This window comes from Chroicocephalus ridibundus, chromosome 3, assembly GCF_963924245.1.
Source record: "Chroicocephalus ridibundus chromosome 3, bChrRid1.1, whole genome shotgun sequence".
Lineage (NCBI taxonomy): Eukaryota > Metazoa > Chordata > Aves > Charadriiformes > Laridae > Chroicocephalus > Chroicocephalus ridibundus.
Genome location: NC_086286.1, coordinates 1,430,265 through 1,444,694, shown reverse-complemented (window position 1 = coordinate 1,444,694; position 14,430 = coordinate 1,430,265). Strand labels below are relative to the sequence as shown.

At 41.1% G+C, this 14,430-nt stretch overlaps 1 long non-coding RNA gene across 6 annotated transcripts in view; it reads right to left on the bottom strand.

Annotated features, from left to right (window-relative positions):
- LOC134513961 (uncharacterized) overlaps positions 1–14,430 on the bottom strand; it is a 497,182-nt gene that overhangs the window by 369,077 nt on the left and 113,675 nt on the right. For all 6 annotated transcript variants that reach the window (XR_010070574.1, XR_010070573.1, XR_010070572.1 and 3 more), the window contains exon 2: positions 2,472–2,532. This is a non-coding gene — a long non-coding RNA (uncharacterized LOC134513961). The remainder of the gene's footprint in view (positions 1–2,471; positions 2,533–14,430) is intronic.

Below are 14,430 nucleotides of genomic sequence, written 5' to 3'. Positions count from 1 at the left end.
TTAAATCTGCTCATCTAAGCGCAAAAAGGGGGAACTCAGTGCTGTTGAATCCCCTTCTGAACTCTGACACAGGCCTTTGCTGTGGCATCAGACAAGAAACCAAACACCTTGTCCGCATCTGCGAGCCTGCCTAAACAATGCTGTAATTTATTCATCCTTTAAAATAAATCACAGATAATAATCCTTTATCCACAAATACCTCAAGTTTGGGGAAAAGAGCTTCTTTCAGCCAGTTTGTCAGAGGCATGAAATAGGCAATATCATGCAAGATGAGAAATCTGAAAGTAATATTTAGTGCGGAATGGAAAAACTGCTGTTATGGAACATAAAAAGTCCAATGCAGTCATGCCTTAATATTTTCCAAAACGCTAAATCATGTTATTCTGAGAATACCTTTAGCATCATACCCTTTTGGTCAAAGACCGATTTAGTTTCTTGTGATATCACAAGAAGAAAAACGGCCTCGGTATGGAATATGCAAAATATAAACTTCTTAAATTCCAAAACAGATTTTTCTCATCACCTACTTCATTTTAAAACAGTTTATTTAAAAACAGTGAGCTAAGCCCTTTACAGACACTTTTATAAACTGAAGCCTCAAACTTGCCATCACTTTTAGTGCCATTACGTGTTATACATTAGTTCTTATTTCAGAGAGATAATCAGTATGCATAAAGCTAAACATGCAATTATTTTGCAGGGCTACAACCCTTGTTAAATAAGTCCTAGAGAAAAGGATACAGATAAAGTTTGGGTTGTCCTGCCAGTACATCTCTGAGACCAAAAAGGGGAATTGTTCATAGCGGTAAGAACTTTGTGGCTATATAGAAGGTGACTCGATCACAACAAAATCCAGTGGAGGACATCTGTTCACTTAACCTCACACCTCATCAAGGGACACTTGTATTTGCTTGTTTCTGCTACGACTGCCAGGTGCCCAATGATCTAAGTTATGGTCACACGTGTTATTTTGCAAGCATGATGAAGCATCTTCAAAAGTTAATTACAGCAGCGCTGGGATTCTTCGTCGGAGACAAAAATGTAAATGTCCTGTCTGATGGTGGTACTGAATCGTATCATGTCCTTAGTGCGGGCCCAGAGTGGAGAGACACAAAAATCTCTCGTAACGTACTTTGAGAGGAGCGTGGTTTTGTAGACATCCTCTGAAAACCATTGGGGAAGACGAAAATACCCAGAGATCAGAATTTTCCTCTCCACATACCTGTGTGTCTTTACTGACTGCAGAGGAAGCCCAGCACAACTAACCTGTCTTAGGCGCCTTGCGCAAGGACCTAAAGCCAAGAAGATGCGCCAAGACCCTGCAGGAGAACTTAGCAAACAGGAGCAGGTCTTGGGCAGCCTTCCCATGTGAGCTGGAGTAAAGTACTTGGGCTGTCTAGGTTTCAATTCCGTGTGTGTGAAAAAAAGGATAGCATTACTGCCCCCAACCCACAAGGGCACAATAAGCACATTAATGATTATTATGCCCTCTGAAAATATGGTAATGAAGGTTGTAAGTATAAGCACCATCATTAGAAATGTTTCTATGCATTTTTTTTTCACTTAACAGCGCTCTCTGTTTGGCAGAGCTTCCTTACACAGGGATCGTGCGGCAGAACTTGGAGTGACCCTCAACCCGCGGCCACCAGAAGCTTTAGAGCATTTGTGAGATGGGGCTCAGCTGACGCCCCTTCACAGCGACACAGACGCGATTCTGCTTGGCGGGAGCAATCCCCACTCGGTCGACATCCACAGAGGATGATGACAGATGCTTCTGGTTTTATTTCTTTAATTATGTTTCACAGGCGGCGTAATTTCTTAGAGTCTCCTCAACTGCTAAATTCCATTACCACCTCCGTTCCCTGACAGCTCCCCTTGGCACAACAAAGAGAACTTTAAGAAAGGACACAAGGGACACCAACCCCAGCGTGCAAAAGCCCTGCGTAACGACCCCGTAGCCTACCCTGCTGAGCCTCAGTAGAGGAGCGCGCCAAGCAGGAAGGCAGAGTCTGCTCTCCAGCCCCAGACAACACCGCCCTGAAAGCCTTACGGCCGTGCCATTTCCTGCACCTTTTCACGTACGGGAGAATGCTGTACCGCGGTGACATCACTTTTTCTCATTAGGCATTTAAAAGCAAAAAGACTACCATTGAAATCCTTTAAAAAAGGATATTTTTAGTTAACTCTGAGAGAGCAGGGAGCTAAATATGCACTCCCCATCCCAAGAACCCCTTCTCTGACCTCATCTCAAAGCTGAAAATCACAGTATTTGACACAGGGTGCACAAAGAGCTCCAAGTCGTAGAACACATTGACGAGAAAGTGAGAAAGACAAGGAAAATGGCAAATATTGGACTAGTCAGAACTACAAGATCAGGCACGTGAAACTCTGGTGAAAAATAATTGGTTTACGGCTAAAAGCACAAGCGGAGGAAACTTTGACTGGGGGCAAAACAATAATGTGAACATTACCTCAGAAATTCACAGCTAGTCATTCATCTGAAAGATCTCTTCCAAGCAGCTGGTTCAGACTCTGCAAAACAAAATAATAATGAAAATATAATTAAGACAAATACATGTATTATTATAATAATTCTGGAACATCTTATAATAAGAGTTAATAAAAAGATAATCTGCCACTTCGGGTAGCCCCATGGCCGCTCGAGAAAAGGCGAGATCTGCAGCGAGGACAGAGGGGCACTCGCAGAACCCTAACTAGTTCAGCAAACACATCACCAGGAGCTAATTGCTTCCTCCCCCTTCCCTAAATATGATAAAAAATAAATTATTTAAAAATTAAAGGCATTTAGAGCAATAGCCCTCTAAATGCACAGTCTTTATTTCTTCTTTTATCATCCATAGTTTATGGCATTGTTTGGGTTTGGGTTTGCTTTTTTTTTTCTCCTGCAGTTTAGTTAGTATTAGACTTACGCTGATCTCATCAATAAGAAATGAATTTTGGTAACTTTCAAAACCACTATATTATTTTTCCTTTTATTTGTAGTGAGTTTTTCTTCTCTCAGTGGTATTACTGCAATAAGTCAGTCATTATTTCTTTATGTTTTCCCTCCTTTCTTTAGTATTTCATTTCCCTTTACAGCACATCTCGTGATCACAAAGAAAACAGAGACACTTATTTCTTTTAACAGTTGAAATTGCTGCAAGTGATTTAACTGTCATTTAATCTGATTCCTCTCTTCTGTCTGTGGAGAAATATGTTTAATGTACTGGAAATTATGTTAATAAGAAAAAGCATTATCTCATTTAATGAAATAAATATACAAATATTTCAAAATAAAATAAAGAGGCAATCTTCACTGAGGAAAAAATGTCTCTTATGGTTTGCATAAAATAAACAAATGAGAAAAATTAATGAATACATTGAAATATGCTGACAAAAATTATGCCTAAACTCAAAAGGGGAAAAATAAAAGAGAAGGTGACTGAATTGCATCTCACCTAATCAAATGCTTTTTGAGAAAACACAAAGCAAGCTTCAAGGATCAGAGTACAAATTATTTTTTAAATTATTTTATTACCCTAGGCTAAACCTTTTTCCCCTCCTTTAAAAAGCCATCCGTTTCCCTGCTTTTTTTTTTGTTTTATTTTCTTCAATTGGTGTTGAAATAATATTTATTGTTTAATGACTGCAATTGCTTCATCCTTTAATTATCTTTGATCCTTTGCCACAAAACATACTTAATTCATGGCAAAGAACTTTGAACCCCTCTGATTTAGTTAATCACAACAGTCAATATTTCTAAGCTTTTACGTTCTGAAGTATGGAGCTAGCAAGCACTAAGGTTAAACAAATATTGTTAGTGCCGAGAGAAAAACTTGCAGCAATTATGTAATAAAAGCATGACCACCGCAACAGAAACACATAATTAGCCATTTAATTACAGACATCAAAACAAACTAAAGATGTCAATAAAAAAAAAATCTTCTGTGACAAACTGATTTCATTTCCCTCTTCTGCAATTCTAGATCTTAATGCATTTCTTTATGTTTTCCAGAAACAAACAGCGCAAGCCAAAAAGAAGATGTTCAGTGTCATCTGCGCGGGCGTGACCGCGGTAGACATTTGAGTAAATGCCGGGTTTGCTTTCTCACTGGCAAGAATTAGTGCCTTAAATCCATCCAGCGGTGGCCTTTTTGTAAACTCCCCTCCAAGAAGAGCCAGCAGCGATGAGTTGCCGTGTTGCAAATTGATTTGGGGAGTCGCAGTGGTTTGTGTCACGTACCTCGGCGAGGCGTTTGCTAAGGGCGCTACTTTCTCTCTGTCGTTCCCCTCTCCTTACAAAGTGCTGCGGGTCGTAACGACTCCAGCTCGCTCACCTCTGCTACCAGGAATAACTACCGAGAGCAAGATGTGTAAAGATCCCAAGTGCCTTTCTTACTTGAAATACATAGTTTGACTTTCTTACAGTTCTCCTTTCGGTTTATAGACCTGCCAATCTGAATTTGAGCAGGACAGAAGCTACACGGCGAATGTTCTGGGTTAGTATTAAACAGGTCGCCTTTTTATTTCAGAAAGCACCTAAAAATCCTTACGGTAAAATTCTGAATTCACTGAAGTCAGTACCAAAACTCCCACCAGCTTCAACGGGAATTTCAACCTGTGTTTCCAGAGCTTCTCTTATTGATAGTCAACTTCTTTGAGAGTTTTAAGATGTTCTTTTCCTCCTGAAACATGCATGGGGAAAACCACAAATCTCGATATGCCACTCCTTACAGAGATCTTCTATTTTGAGGTCCTACACCTGATTCATCTTGACTGGATGCTTCAGCTGCTTGCAATCATTACATTATATACACAGCAAATCACACAGAGAGCGCCTGCTCTGAAGTGCGGACTGTAATTCACGTAAAACAAGTAGTCCATTTAAACAAATCTAGAATCACTATTTTTTTTAATATATATAGGCATATATACAAAACCAGACTCTGTACGAATACCAGGATTTGGTTTTAATGATGTACTTTCTTTTTCTGCTAAATTTCAATCCTACAGAAAATATTCCCTACAGCTTTCGTGATCAGGGTTTACAGAGATATTCAGGAGAGGATAACTCTATATATTCACCGCTTTATTTTTCTAATTCAAGGTTTACAGGGTATTTAAAAACAAAAACCTAAACCCCATTGTATTTCTCTTGTAACTAGAGTGAAGAACGTTCGGCAGTAGAAATGAATTAGGAAATTACTCTCCTGCCGTGAAAAAACATTAGAGTGCTAACATGCAGATAGGCGCTCCAAAAAACCCCACTAATTCAATAAGAGGAGAAAGTAGGAGGTTTCGCGTAAAACCCTCTCCACTTCAGTAACGCGAGTCACTAATTGCCCTACAAAGAGCCCCAAGACAGGAGGCAGAGACCTGGGGGGGCCTGCCCCGGGGGGCCCTCCCGAGTTAGACCTCCCACAGAAGACCCGCTCCTCACCCTGAAAACGCCCGTCACAGAGTTCGCCCGAGCTGGAAAGAGCGGGTCAGGAGACGGCCCGGTGCGGAGCGGGGCAGCCCGGCGGGGGAAGGGTTCAGGCACCTCCGGTGACCCTGCCAGAAGCGACTGCGGGCCCCAAAGCCCTCGGCGTTACACCCACGAACTTGGCCAGTTAAATCATCATGATCCCGTCTACTCCTGCCGCAACAATACTTAAGGGAGCTGGATCAAAAGACTGGAAGTACCGACATTTTTTATTCCAACGTCTTTTGAGTGATCAAAAGACTATTGACATGAGCAAACCGTCTTGTCAAGTTACAAAGAAACCAACCCCAAAAATCTCTTTTTTAAAAGGCGTCTGTTTTTAAGCAGAGCACTTTAAACTTGCATCTAAAAATATCTGTAAGCTCTGCCTGACATCAACCTGAATTTTTTCCCATTCAAGATTTTGAAAGAAAGACATCCTTTTTTTCAAAAGGATACTTCTAATGCGAAAGCCTAATTATTTTAAGCAAAATCAAGCAAATCAAAGTTCCTGAAATCAACACCTTTTTTCTGTTTTTCTTTTGTATGGTGTTTTTTTTTTTAATTAACATCTTTGTCTTTTCCAATTCCTGGTTTTACTCTTGATAGGAAAAAAAAGGGGTGGAAAGACACAGCAAACCTCCTTAAGGTGGCATTCAGCAATAAATTTGACCACAAGGAAATTTTTTCACTGAACACACTTGGTATACTGAATTTCAGCCGTCCCGCACTTTAAGCTTTTCTCGGTTTAAGGCTAAATATGGATGAAATCGAGCCCAGGACTCATCCCTTACATCTGCAGAGGAAATCTACAAATATAGCCCTTCTCTGCTCATGCTGGAAATGAAAATAAAACCCCTCCTTGATGGGTACAGCTTCCACCATCTTTAAGGATCCATAAACTTGTCATGAAAAAGGATGGCACAGCCAGATCTTCACCACCACGTCTCCAGCTCCACTCATCTTTCAGCCCATCACACTCCCCTTGCGCCCCAGAAGACAGCGATGCCGCGAAAGCAGATGTCTCCGTGGGCCGGCAGCCTTCCTCCGCAGAGAAGAGAGCTCCTCCTCCTCTGCGGACAGCCCAGCCGGAATCCCCAGGGAGCGCGTGCCGGCCACGCCACCTCTGCAGCGAGTCCCTCACCACGGCGGAGACGTACGGCTACTTCCTTTAATGCTGCAACCACGCAGATGGAACGCTCCGTGCCTGCTGCCAGAGCTGCAGACGGAGCTGCGGGTTTGCCTGGCAGCGCGTGGAAGCGCAGTCACCTGCTTCGCTGCTCCTGCAGCCCTCTTGGCTCCCGGAGATGGAACCGTCCACCGCGACCCAGCCTGCCACACCAATGCAGAGACCCAACGCTAGAAGTAAAGAGCTAACAGCACCTTACGTACTTCTGAAGTTTCTCCTATCTCTTTCATGTAATTCCTTTAGCCTTTTATCAGTCGTCTTAAGCATATTTGAATTTATTTGATTTTCACATTTTCTCCCTCTGTTCCTCTAATGAAAAGAATTAATTTATATACCTTTGAAGAGAGCCCTCCGCTTTCCCACAATGCAATAGGCCATTTTTTCCTCACAATGAAAGTTGTAAAAAATGGGAGTCTCAATTTTCAAGTGTGAACCTCTGTAACGTGCACAAATACTGAATCCAGAAAATCAAGTAGGTGCTTGAAACTAGAAGATGGAAACATACCTGAGCAGAGTTTGAATACCAAACTTTGAACACTCTACCTCCTCACCCAACTTTTTTTTTTTTAAGTATTCCTATTTCTCAAAATACACATTTTTGCAAACTACATAGTATTTCTGCAGAGTAGATGGAAGTAATACATCATTAACCTAGAAATACTGAAATTTCACTAGAACAAGAGAACAGAGACTTTGGGAACCGGAGGAAGAGTAAATGTATATAGCACCTAAGCTTGGCAGACCTATTTCAGCTAAGGCATGCAGACTGTAAGTATTGCTTCATTTGATTTATATCAAAGACAACATTTTTAATCAACTCAACAGAACTAAAGCAGTAAGGTGTGCCAAGGACTTTTTTTAAATCCCTCTCCTTGTTTTTCAGAAGTGACAATTGACAGCAGATGTCACAAAACCTCCAGCATCCTTGGTACCTATTTCAGAGCAATATCGATAGCTGAAGATCAAACTTCTACAGACACCCTCCTTCCACAAAGCATTCTCAAAGATACTCCAGAGTGAAGGCAAACGCAAGATACCGCCTTCATCTACTTGAGACCATTTTAAAAGCACAGTATGGCTTCTATTAGAGAGATATTCTTTTCTTTCCTGTAGAATTCCACACTGATGTATTAAATTGTAACAAACAAGTTTGGGTCAAAACAGAAGTTACGATATACCTCTATAAATAAATAAGTAATATTGTTTTTTTCCTACAAAGCCAGGCTTTTTGCTTTCCTGTCCTTCATAGAAGGTACCTGTGGTCACACTGGCCAGGCTGGAAACTAACTGGGGACTTTACACTTCATGCTTCAAGACTTCTCTTCTCTGTTTCTCGTACAGCAATTGCAAGGGCACAAGCACGTATGAATTACTCGGCACTGACAGTTCAAGCCGTAGACACCTCATCATCCCACAAGAATGTCCCCCATAACTGAAACCAGAAGAAACTATCAGACTATTCAGTGCTCAAACACAGAAGTAGACGAGCAAAAGCAAGACAGATGCTCTCAAAATGAGTAATGACAGAGTTCCTGTTCTGCCAAATGAGCCTTTGTCCTTCCTTATCATTTTAACAAGTCAACCTGGGAAACCATCTGCAAAGCTGAGAACGAGTAGCAATTTTTTTTGTGAAGTATGTTAAAAATCACTTCCTTGCAACTTTGCTTGTAACTAGACATATTTATCATAGTGTTTTCCAGGTAGCCCTTTTTAAGAATCCACATTGCACAGAAGACGTTTCAGGTTATGAAAACAGCCATAACATCTAAATTTAGGTAAGCTGTCAGACATGTAAGTCTGGAGGCTTGTGCGTGTCCCTATTTCCAGTTCTTCGTGAAACTCGAAGTGTCCCCTGCTCCTCATCTATGCAGAAATTCCAATCTGATAAGTTTCTTTGTGCTATCTCTAGCGCATCTTTACCTGATCTTTCCTTGCTAGAATCCAGTGAAAAGGTGCTTACAAATATCATTAAACATTTTCAGACTTGAAACACTGCTCCGTATTAGTCCCACTGAAGTACTAGAGAAAGGTTCAAGGCAGATTTTCCCCATAGCTTTTTTTTTTTTTCCTTTCTTCTTCAGTTGACTTCCATACGGGTAGCAACAGTCCATTGTTGGGCGATAAAATTAGAGCATCAGATAGCCTAACTAGAATGTAATTTATCACTGTAGTATTCCAGTATATAGAATTTCTATTCCTTAAATAAACATATTTCTTTAAAGTGTCAACATAACCAAGAAATCTGATCTTCTAGACAATATCCCAGGCTTGATGCATTTTTATTGCTCTCCAGTAATGAAGTTTTAACTCTTGATATATTCCTCCTATTTAACTGCCATTTCAACAAAACTAAAATGATCCATTTCCAGAGTTGGTCCAGGCAGAGCCACGACATTCTGCAAAGAACGTGCCCAGGTGTTCTCTCTGAAAGCACCCACCATTACGCTTCAACAACAGGGGAGAGGAGCGGGAAGAATAAAGAACATATTTAAATGCATAACAGAATTGAGGCTATCAATTCGTTTCGCACTAGTTGCACGTGTAAATAAGATGTACCGAGTAACTTTTTTTTTTCCCCCCTATATTTGCAGTTTGCAAAGTAAGTGCTAGCATTATGTAAAGCTCCCATGTGGTGTAAATGGCCCCGCTCTATTACCTTCAGTGAGTCGCCCTTATATACACTCTAGATTTAACGACGATAACTTCTATTCAAAGTTATGACTACAGAAAGAGATTTGAATGAACAACTTCTATCACGTTTATACTTGTCATTTGGGATTAGCTAATCCCAGATCAACTCTGTACATAATATATAATTGCGTATCAACAATATCAGCCTGAAAATGTGTCTCACTTCTTCCAGCAGTTTCCCAAGTTAAGCATTTTTGTCCTGCTAATGAACCTTTTGTTACAGTGAATATGATTCTGCCAGGAATTGAATGCGTGTGAATGTACTGACATCAGAGCCTCGCACAACCCCTCTCCTGCAGGAGTTTATTCGGTATGGAATATAATGAAGCCAGGCTATAAATGATGCATATACCTGCAAGGGAAAAGTAGCATTTTTTAATTTAGTGAATCGCTATAAATAACAATGTGGCAAGAAATGGCTTCAAGTGCTTCAAAATGTTTGGAGAAGGGATCAATCGATATGCTTCTGCATCCTTCAACGTAAAAGCAAAAGACAGCTAAAAGATTAGAAGGTACTTCCTACTTTGTAAGAAATTTAAAGATAAAAGCTGTAATAAAAATCTAGAAACCCCTCCAAATGCACCCACCCCACCCTACGTTAGAGAACGTGCTTGCTACTTTTTTCCTCCAATTTTGGAATCAAAGGCAGCTGCACCAGGAACCTGAACATCCAGGCCCAGGTCGGGAAGCTGCGCGTTCACCTCAGAACGCTCTTCTCGGTCCTCCAGCCGGCTCAGTGCACTTACCCCTAGCAAATACGAACTTCCACAAGGAAGGAAACGAGCGACTCTTGCAACTTTTCCAGGGCTGTGTTTAGCCTCTGTGTACCTGCTCAAAATACAAGAAACTCAGCAATCTTTACAGAAGAATATTGGAACGAAATTCTTCCATCCTTGGCCTCTTTCCTCCCTTCCTTTCAACCCTACAGGTACCCTTAAAAGAGCAAGAAAAGGTAATATATGTAGCTGACACTTGCCTGCAGTAAGAGCTCGGGAAATACAACTGTGTCCCTAAAATAAAGAGGCTATTTGTTTACATTTAGAGAACTGAAAAGGACAACTGCTCATCTTGCAGAATTCCTGAATTTACCTAAGACAACACTGTCATTCCGAGTATACTCCCTAAAACATGTGCTATGGTTATTTATGTTATCTTGAATAAGAAGTACTCCTCTTGTCGTATGTATAAATAAATTAGCGTATAAGCAGACGTTCAAGTGTCTCTATTTTGCATACAACCGCCTCCCTATTTCCCCCCCATCGACTTTGTGTTTGACAGAAGGAATTTCACCTCTGCCCACTCATTCTCATTCTGGTATCTGCGAACTCAAGGCAAAGAACTCACAACTTCTTACTGAAATGGAATTGCACTACAGAAAGTCTTTCTGAATGTTGAAGATCTTGTCATTTATTGCAGGAAAAAGCAAACCAGATATTTTTGATTATCATCAAAATCCACAATTAAAGATGCTTAACTTTTTTATTATTATTTATTTATTTAGCCAGAATTAAAGCCCATAATTTTAAAGCAATATTTCAATACAATGAGCCAAAACTCTGGAAATAAGGTCTGTTGAAAAAAATCCAGCTGTATCACAAATTAAGGCACGCTAAGGTGACGTTAAGGTGTAATGCAAGACCCTCAAAGTGAGAGCGCTCAGAGCGAAGGCTCAGTACTCTTGCCTTGTGAAAAAGGTACTGTACTGATGGTTTTTTCCTCTCTAAAAGTATATTTAAATAAAGCAGCAAATAACTTCATGGAAGTTCTGTTTGGAATACAGAAGCAGATAGCACAAACTAATTTGTCATACGAACTGATAATGTTTGCACAGCATTTAAAAAGGAAGCAAAGGATACAAGTTGCCAAACTCTTGGGATCCATGTATAAATTGGACTTTTTCTCATGCATATTTGATTGCCGTGTAACTCTTCTTTACCAGCTCGTACATTGTAATACGCTGCTGAAAAGTGCAGTATAGATTTTCAGATCCGCAGCATTATATATATAAATTTTAGAAGCATTTTTATGCAGGTACCCACTTGCGCATCCTAGAAGCTGATGGCAGGTCCCCCCGTTTGCACATTTGGGGCAGTAGGAATGATCCCTGCAAGTCAGTTCACAGGAGAGAGCACCAAGTTCCTTCCAGAGTCACTTTTTTCAAACCAGGCACAAGTAAGATAGCGTTTCGTCAGCCCCAAGGGCAGAGTCCAACTAGGACTGCAGGGATTTACAACTCTTAGGGGTAATGAATACCATATCAAAACCAGTTCACACCGTGTTGTGAGGTTGTATAGTCCTGATTCCGATAAAATATGTAACATCTGGTATAAATAATTATTTTGTTGATTTTATACCTTATCCCATTTTGCTTGTATATACAGTGTTAAAAGCTAATGTATTATTCAGTAGCTATAAAGGGCCTTTTCTGGTCTTTTCAGTGGTGTTACTGTCTTTCCCATCCTGTCAGAGCATTAAGATGTCATATAACTTTGCAACAATTTACTGCACAAACCAACATGCACTTCGCTAACATCATATGGGTGACTAAGTGTGCTGGCATCACTTCATTAAAATACGGGCTTTAAGAGTCTGCCCAAAGCGTGGGCTAGAGCATCAACTGCAACTACGGTAGGAACAAAAGGAAGCACGTTGCTTTTGGAAAACGATTGCTTAGCCCAGTCCCATTTGCAAGGGACCTCTTCTGTATTTGCATACAGGGGTGCAAAACTGCCAGTTTTGTTATTTTGAAAGTCAGAAACAGTCCGTAACCTGCCACAGTAAAAATACAGATTTTTAAACTGCCACGTGTACTGTCTAGCCCAAACGAACCGTTTAAGAAAAAATAAAAATCACTTTTCACAGATGGTTTTGGACATCCTTTTAACCGGGTAACGTAGGGAGACAAACCAGCGGTGCAACAGCAGAGGTTGGGGGGGCTGTGATTGGCAATCACAGAATCATAGAATCTTCATGGTTGGAAAGGACCTTTGAGATCATAGAGTCCAACCATACACACACCAAAAAAAAAAAAACCCAAACCAAAAAACCCCACAAATAAACAACCTACAATCTCTGCCCCTAGAGCATGCCCTGAAGTGCCACATCTAGACGTTTCTTAAACACCTCTAGGGATGGTGACTCAACCACCTCCCTGGGCAGGCTGTTCCTTGGTGCTTCTACAATAAAAATAACAAATAATAACACCATAATGATAGGCCTCCCGTTAAGAAAATGACAAGAATATTTTCCATCCTACAGAATGTTTGCATCAATCCCATACCTGTGGCTTTCACAGTGAGCCGGACTATTACAAGATTGATGATAAGCTCAAACACAATACTTGACCTAAATACATTATGTAGCAGTGGATGCCTGTTAAGTAGGTCAGCGCGGGCTCTTAAAAGTTATGCAAAACTTATTGCTGCCACACAGCCGGCATGTCACTAGTCGAGAAGTATGAGAATCAGTTTTATAGGCTGGAGGAAATCTCTTCTCATCATATGAAAATCTGTTTCACCATACTCAAAACGTGTTAAATACTGGAATATGCTGCTTGTCATATGTCTTTAGGCCTCCAAATGAAATAAAAGCGAGGTGGGCGGCCTAACAATCCTGAGGATGATCCTGAGGTTCTCATACACGGAAGGTTTCCCTTTGATAATAATTGTTCAAATAAATATTTTCCATTCTTGGAGTCAACCAAATTGTGATTTATGGGATGCCCCAGACAAGCCTGTCAAGCTAAGGAAGTCCGTATTTAGTAGCGCTTAATCAGAGATGGCTCTATTACCCCATCTTGATCTTGGAAGCTCTTAAGCAGCATGGTATAGAGAGGGCAACCGTACAGAGATGTATTTGTTGCAGTAGCCAGGTGTGAGGCAGCGTAGCCACGCAGCACGGCAGAGCAGCGTACTTGCCAAAACAAACTGATAACCGCTTACCCACCCCTCTCTAAATATGCCTGTGCGCTAGAGAGCGGAGACAAGACATGCCTTGCAGAACACGGAGCGCCTCCTGATAGAGGAAGGATACATCCTGCTGTGAGGTTTTAATCTCACATTAGGAACAAAAGTATCCTTTTGGCATCTTTTGACATAAAAGCTGGTAAGGTCCACTGTGCGCTAAGCAACCAGCCACCTGCATGTTTGTGCACAACTGAGCCTCTGGAGGAGCCAAAGTCCAGCCAGATTCTAGTGGCTCACGTTATCTAACTCCAAACTTTCATAATCTCCAGACTGAGCTGAATGCGTAGCTTTCATCCACTGCGTACCCTCCCCCTGTGAATCCATGACGGCAAAACAGAGAGCGAGCAAGCCATTAATGCCTCAAAAGAGGCTATACTGGGCCTGCCGTTCAAACACTGTATGATAAAAGCCCAGGAAACCAGGGTTTCAGAGCCCTTTTCTGTCTCTCATCGGTTTCAGAGACTTGCCATCGTTCTCACCATGTCGCACTCTCATATACAGTTGTCCTCAGCACGCAAGCAGGCACGGCCTGCTGGTGGTGCCGTGTTGTGGTCCCATTGCCGAGTGCCACGTCTAAGCTTCTTCCTACAAAGAAGCCTCTTCTAGACGAGTTTGCGTTACTAAGTGGGCACTTACACACTAACTCTTTGCATTTCCTCCAACTATACTAAGCAAATTACTGAGAGATGTCAACAACAAAAAATAGGCTATTTACCAGTAACACGGATGATCCAAGAAAAAAAAAAATATCAGTGAGAAAAGCAACTTTTTTCCAGAAGAGAGAGTAAATAGGCTGTAGGAGTCTGTCTTGGAAAAGCAAGTCTCATGACGGCTTTCCACCAGCCTCTCAGTAATGCGGTTCATGTATGCAAGTTGCATATTTTAGTTAGCATTTAACTCAGAAGCTTTTCCTTTGAGACAAGTGATTATTTTCTTTTTCTGTCTGACCTAGTGAATACCGCAATGCTCCACTATACTGTATTTGTGCCCTGCAGGCAGTAACGTCCCACCAACTTTCCACCGAATGCTCATAACACAAGGCAAAATGACAAAAAAAATGAGGAGCATTATTTTGCATATTGAAAACAAATACATGCTATTGTGTTTCTTCTTTTATTGTT